The sequence below is a fragment of the Dendrobates tinctorius genome, unplaced genomic scaffold (assembly GCF_039654945.1).
Source record: "Dendrobates tinctorius isolate UK_male_01 unplaced genomic scaffold, ASM3965494v1 ptg000055l, whole genome shotgun sequence".
Lineage (NCBI taxonomy): Eukaryota > Metazoa > Chordata > Amphibia > Anura > Dendrobatidae > Dendrobates > Dendrobates tinctorius.
In genome coordinates, this window is record NW_027361723.1 from 906,846 (window position 1) to 914,535 (window position 7,690).

A 7,690-nucleotide genomic window follows, 5' to 3' on the forward strand; every position below is an offset into this window, starting at 1 on the left:
TGTAATGTCCTCACGTATCCCATAACACAGGGCGGACATGCTGGGAGTTGTAGTTCTACGTCCTCCCTGTAATGACCTCACGTATCCATAACACAAGGCGGACATGCTGGGAGTTGTAGTTCTACGTCCTCCCTGTAATGTCCTCACATATCCCATAACACAGGGTGGACATGCTGGGAGTTGTAGTTCTACGTCCTCCCTGTAATATCCTCACGTATCCCATAACACGGGGCGGACATGCTGGGAGTTGTAGTTCTACGTCCTCCCTGTAATATCCTCACGTATCCCATTACACGGGGCGGACATGCTGGGAGTTGTAGTTCTACGTCCTCCCTGTAATGACCTCACGTATCCATAACACAAGGCGGACATGCTGGGAGTTGTAGTTCTACGTCCTCACTGTAATGTCCTCACATATCCCATAACACAGGGTGGACATGCTGGGAGTTGTAGTTCTACGTCCTCCCTGTAATATCCTCACGTATCCCATAACACGGGGCGGACATGCTGGGAGTTGTAGTTCAACGTCCTCCCTGTAATGTCCTCACGTATCCCATAACACAGGGCGTACATGCTGGGAGTTGTAGTTCTACGTCCTCCCTGTAATGACCTCACGTATCCATAACACAAGGCGGACATGCTGGGAGTTGTAGTTCTACGTCCTCCCTGTAATGTCCTCACATATCCCATAACACAGGGCGGACATGCTGGGAGTTGTAGTTCTACGTCCTCCCTGTAATGTCCTCACGTACCCATAACACAGGGCGGACATGCTGGGAGTTGTAGTTCTGCGCCCTCCCTGTAATAACAGGGAGGACATGCTGGGGGTTGTAGTTCTACGTCCTCCCTGTAATATCCTCACGTATCCCATAACACAGGGCGGACATGCTGGGAGTTGTAGTTCTACGTCCTCCCTGTAATATCCTCACGTATCCCATAACACAGGGCGGACATGCTGGGAGTTGTAGTTCTACGTCCTCCCAGTAATGTCCTCACGTATCCCATAACACAGGGCGGACATGCTGGGAGTTGTAGTTCTACGTCCTCCCTGTAATGTCCTCACGTATCCCATAACACAGGGGGGGACATGTTGGGAGTTGTAGTTCTACGTCCTCCCTGTAATATCCTCACGTATCCCATAACACGGGGCGGACATGCTGGGAGTTGTAGTTCTGCGTCCTCCCTGTAATGTCCTCACGTATCCCATAGCACAGGGCGGACATGCTGGGAGTTGTAGTTCTACGTCCTCCCTGTAATGTCCTCACGTATCCCATAACACAGGGGGGGACATGCTGGGAGTTGTAGTTCTACGTCCTCCCTGTAATATCCTCACGTATCCCATAACACGGGGCGGACATGCTGGGAGTTGTAGTTCTACTCCCTCCGTGTAATGTCCTCACGTATTCCGTAACACAGGGCGGACATGCTGGGAGTTGTAGTTCTACGTCCTCCCTGTAATGTCCTCACGTATCCCGTAACACAGGGCGGACATGCTGGGAGTTGTAGTTCCACGTCCTCCTTGTAATGTCCTCACGTATCCCATAACACAGGGGGGGACATGCTGGGAGTTGTAGTTCTACGTCCTCCCTGTAATATCCTCACGTATCCCATAACACGGGGCGGACATGCTGGGAGTTGTAGTTCTACTCCCTCCGTGTAATGTCCTCACGTATTCCGTAACACAGGGCGGACATGCTGGGAGTTGTAGTTCTACGTCCTCCCTGTAATGTCCTCACGTATCCCGTAACACAGGGCGGACATGCTGGGAGTTGTAGTTCTACGTCCTCCCTGTAATGTCCTCACGTATCCCATAACACAGGGCGGACATGCTGGGAGTTGTAGTTCTACGTCCTCCCTGTAATGTCCTCACGTATCCCATAACACAGGGCGGACATGCTGGGGGTTGTAGTTCTACGTCCTCCCTGTAATGTCCTCACGTATCCCATAACACAGGGCGGACATGCTTGGAGTTGTAGTTCTACGTCCTCCCTGTAATGTCCTCACGTATCCCATAACACAGGGCGGACATGCTGGGAGTTGTAGTTCTACGTCCTCCCTGTAATGTCCTCACGTATCCCGTAACACAGGGCGGACATGCTGGGAGTTGTAGTTCTACGTCCTCCCTGTAATGTCCTCACGTATCCCATAACACAGGGCGGACATGCTGGGAGTTGTAGTTCTACGTCCTCCCTGTAATGTCCTCACGTATCCCATAACACAGGGCGGACATGCTGGGGGTTGTAGTTCTACGTCCTCCCTGTAATGTCCTCACGTATCCCATAACACAGGGAGGACATGCTGGGAGTTGTAGTTCTACGTCCTCCCTGTAATGTCCTCACGTATCCCATAACACAGGGCGGACATGCTGGGGGTTGTAGTTCTACGTCCTCCCTGTAATGTCCTCACGTATCCCATAACACAGGGCGGACATGCTGGGAGTTGTAGTTCTACGTCCTCCCTGTAATGTCCTCACGTATCCCATAACACAGGGCGGACATGCTGGGAGTTGTAGTTCTACGTCCTCCCTGTAATGTCCTCACGTACCCATAACACAGGGCGGACATGCTGGGAGTTGTAGTTCTGCGCCCTCCCTGTAATAACAGGGAGGACATGCTGGGGGTTGTAGTTCTACGTCCTCCCTGTAATATCCTCACGTATCCCATAACACAGGGCGGACATGCTGGGAGTTGTAGTTCTACGTCCTCCCTGTAATATCCTCACGTATCCCATAACACAGGGCGGACATGCTGGGAGTTGTAGTTCTACGTCCTCCCAGTAATGTCCTCACGTATCCCATAACACAGGGCGGACATGCTGGGAGTTGTAGTTCTACGTCCTCCCTGTAATGTCCTCACGTATCCCATAACACAGGGGGGGACATGTTGGGAGTTGTAGTTCTACGTCCTCCCTGTAATATCCTCACGTATCCCATAACACGGGGCGGACATGCTGGGAGTTGTAGTTCTGCGTCCTCCCTGTAATGTCCTCACGTATCCCATAGCACAGGGCGGACATGCTGGGAGTTGTAGTTCTACGTCCTCCCTGTAATGTCCTCACGTATCCCATAACACAGGGGGGGACATGCTGGGAGTTGTAGTTCTACGTCCTCCCTGTAATATCCTCACGTATCCCATAACACGGGGCGGACATGCTGGGAGTTGTAGTTCTACTCCCTCCGTGTAATGTCCTCACGTATCCCATAACACAGGGGGGGACATGCTGGGAGTTGTAGTTCTACGTCCTCCCTGTAATGTCCTCACGTATCCCATAACACAGGGCGGACATGCTGGGGGTTGTAGTTCTACGTCCTCCCTGTAATATCCTCACGTATCCCATAACACAGGGCGGACATGCTGGGAGTTGTAGTTCTACGTCCTCCCTGTAATATCCTCACGTATCCCATAACACAGGGCGGACATGCTGGGAGTTGTAGTTCTACGTCCTCCCTGTAATATCCTCACGTATCCCATAACACAGGGCGGACATGCTGGGAGTTGTAGTTCTGCGTCCTCCCTGTAATGTCCTCACGTATCCCATAACACGGGGCGGACATGCTGGGAGTTGTAGTTCTACGTCCTCCCTGTAATGTCCTCACGTATCCCATAACACAGGGCGGACATGCTGGGAGTTGTAGTTCTACGTCCTCCCTGTAATGTCCTCACGTACCCATAACACAGGGGGGACATGCTGGGAGTTGTAGTTCTACGTCCTCCCTGTAATGTCCTCACGTATCCCATAACACAGGGCGGACATGCTGGGAGCTGTAGTTCTACGTCCTCCCTGTAATGTCCTCACGTATCCCATAACACAGGGCGGACATGCTGGGAGTTGTAGTTCTACGTCCTCCCTGTAATGTCCTCACGTATCCCATAACACAGGGCGGACATGCTGGGAGTTGTAGTTCTACGTCCTCCCTGTAATGTCCTCACGTATCCCATAACACAGGGCGGACATGCTGGGAGCTGTAGTTCTACGTCCTCCCTGTAATGTCCTCACGTATCCCATAACACAGGGCGGACATGCTGGGAGTTGTAGTTCTACGTCCTCCCTGTAATGTCCTCACGTATCCCATAACACAGGGCGGACATGCTGGGAGTTGTAGTTCTGCGTCCTTCCTGTAATGTCCTCACGTATCCCATAACACAGGGCGGACATGCTGGGAGTTGTAGTTCTACGTCCTCCCTGTAATGTCCTCACGTATCCCATAACACAGGGCGGACATGCTGGGTGTAGTAGTTCTGCGCCCTCGCTGTAATGTCCTCACGTATCCCATAACACAGGGCGGACATGCTGGGAGTTGTAGTTCTGCGCCCTCCCTGTAATATCCTCACGTATCCCATAACACAGGGCGGACATGCTGGGTGTAGTAGTTCTGCGCCCTCGCTGTAATGTCCTCACGTATCCCATAACACAGGGCGGACATGCTGGGGGTTGTAGTTCTACGTCCTCCCTGTAATATCCTCACGTATCCCATAACACAGGGCGGACATGCTGGGAGTTGTAGTTCTACGTCCTCCCTGTAATATCCTCACGTATCCCATAACACAGGGGGGACATGCTGGGAGTTGTAGTTCTACGTCCTCCCTGTAATATCCTCACGTATCCCATAACACGGGGCGGACATGCTGGGAGTTGTAGTTCTACTCCCTCCGTGTAATGTCCTCACGTATCCCATAACACAGGGGGGGACATGCTGGGAGTTGTAGTTCTACGTCCTCCCTGTAATATCCTCACGTATCCCATAACACGGGGCGGACATGCTGGGAGTTGTAGTTCTACGTCCTCCCTGTAATGTCCTCACGTATCCCATAACGCGGGGCGGACATGCTGGGAGTTGTAGTTCTGCGTCCTCCCTGTAATGTCCTCACGTATCCCATAACACGGGGCAGACATGCTGGGAGTTGTAGTTCTACATCCTCCCTGTAATGTCCTCACGTATCCCATAACACAGGGGGGACATGCTGGGAGTTGTAGTTCTCCGTCCTCCCTGTAATGTCCTCACGTATTCCATAACGCGGGGCGGACATGCTGGGAGTTGTAGTTCTGCGTCCTCCCTGTAATGTCCTCACGTATCCCATAACACGGGGCGGACATGCTGGGAGTTGTAGTTCTACGTCCTCCCTGTAATGTCCTCACGTATCCCATAACACGGGGCGGACATGCTGGGAGTTGTAGTTCTACGTCCTCCCTGTAATGTCCTCACGTATCCCATAACACAGGGCGGACATGCTGGGAGTTGTAGTTCTGCGCCCTCCCTGTAATGTCCTCACGTACCCATAACACAGGGCGGACATGCTGGGAGTTGTAGTTCTACGCCCTCCCTGTAATGTCCTCACGTATCCCATAACACAGGGCGGACATGCTGGGAGCTGTAGTTCTACGTCCTCCCTGTAATGTCCTCACGTATCCCATAACACAGGGCGGACATGCTGGGAGTTGTAGTTCTACGTCCTCCCTGTAATATCCTCACGTATCCCATAACACAGGGCGGACATGCTGGGAGTTGTAGTTCTGCGTCCTTCCTGTAATGTCCTCACGTATCCCATAACACAGGGCGGACATGCTGGGGGTTGTAGTTCTACGTCCTCCCTGTAATGTCCTCACGTATCCCATAACACAGGGAGGACATGCTGGGGGTTGTAGTTCTACGTCCTCCCTGTAATGTCCTCACGTATCCCATAACACAGGGTGGACATGCTGGGAGTTGTAGTTCTACGCCCTCCCTGTAATGTCCTCACGTATCCCATAACACAGGGCGGACATGCTGGGAGTTGTAGTTCTACGTCCTCCCTGTAATGTCCTCACGTATCCCATAACACAGGGCGGACATGCTGGGAGTTGTAGTTCTACGTCCTCCCTGTAATGTCCTCACGTATCCCATAACACAGGGTGGACATGCTGGGAGTTGTAGTTCTACGCCCTCCCTGTAATGTCCTCACGTATCCCATAACACAGGGTGGACATGCTGGGAGTTGTAGTTCTACGTCCTCCCTGTAATGTCCTCACGTATCCCATAACACGGGGCGGACATGATGGGAGTTGTAGTTCTACGTCCTCCCTGTAATGTCCTCACGTATCCCATAACACGGGGCGGACATGCTGGGAGTTGTAGTTCTACGTCCTCCCTGTAATATCCTCACGTATCCCATAACACGGGGCGGACATGCTGGGAGTTGTAGTTCTACGTCCTACCTGTAATATCCTCACGTATCCCATAACACGGGGCGGACATGCTGGGAGTTATAGTTCTACGCCCTCCCTGTAATATCCTCACGTATCCCATAACACAGGGGGGGACATGCTGGGAGTTGTAGTTCTACGTCCTCCCTGTAATGTCCTCACGTATCCCATAACACGGGGCGGACATGCTGGGAGTTGTAGTTCTACGTCCTCCCTGTAATGTCCTCAGTATCCCATAACACGGGGCGGACATGCTGGGAATTATAGTTCTACGCCCTCCCTGTAATGTCCTCACGTATCCCATAACACAGGGGGGGACATGCTGGGAGTTGTAGTTCTACGTCCTCCCTGTAATGTCCTCACGTATCCCATAACACAGGGGGGGACATGCTGGGAGTTGTAGTTCTACGCCCTCCCTGTAATGTCCTCACGTATCCCATAACACGGGGCGGACATGCTGGGAATTATAGTTCTACGCCCTCCCTGTAATGTCCTCACGTATCCCATAACACAGGGCGGACATGCTGGGAGTTGTAGTTCTACGTCCTCCCTGTAATGTCCTCACGTATCCCATAACACAGGGGGGGACATGCTGGGAGTTGTAGTTCTACGTCCTCCCTGTAATGTCCTCACGTATCCATAACACAGGGCGGACATGCTGGGAGTTGTAGTTCTACGTCCTCCCTGTAATATCCTCACGTATCCCATAACACGGGGCGGACATGCTGGGAGTTGTAGTTCTACGTCCTCCCTGTAATATCCTCACGTATCCCATAACACGGGGCGGACATGCTGGGAGTTGTAGTTCTACGTCCTCCCTGTAATATCCTCACGTATCCCATAACACAGGGGGGGACATGCTGGGAGTTGTAGTTCTACGTCCTCCCTGTAATATCCTCACGTATCCCATAACACAGGGCGGACATGCTGGGAGTTATAGTTCTACGTCCTCCCTGTAATGTCCTCACGTATCCCATAACACAGGGGGGGACATGCTGGGAGTTGTAGTTCTACGTCCTCCCTGTAATATCCTCACGTATCCCATAACACAGGGCGGACATGCTGGGAGTTGTAGTTCTCCGTCCTCCCTGTAATATCCTCACGTATCCCATAACACAGGGCGGACATGCTGGGAGTTGTAGTTCTACGTCCTCCCTGTAATATCCTCACGTATCCCATAACACGGGGCGGACATGCTGGGAGTTGTAGTTCTACGTCCTCCCTGTAATGTCCTCACGTATCCCATAACACAGGGGGGGACATGCTGGGAGTTGTAGTTCTACGTCCTCCCTGTAATGTCCTCACGTATCCATAACACAGGGCGGACATGCTGGGAGTTGTAGTTCTACGTCCTCCCTGTAATATCCTCACGTATCCCATAACACGGGGCGGACATGCTGGGAGTTGTAGTTCTACGTCCTCCCTGTAATATCCTCACGTATCCCATAACACGGGGCGGACATGCTGGGAGTTGTAGTTCTACGTCCTCCCTGTAATATCCTCACGTATC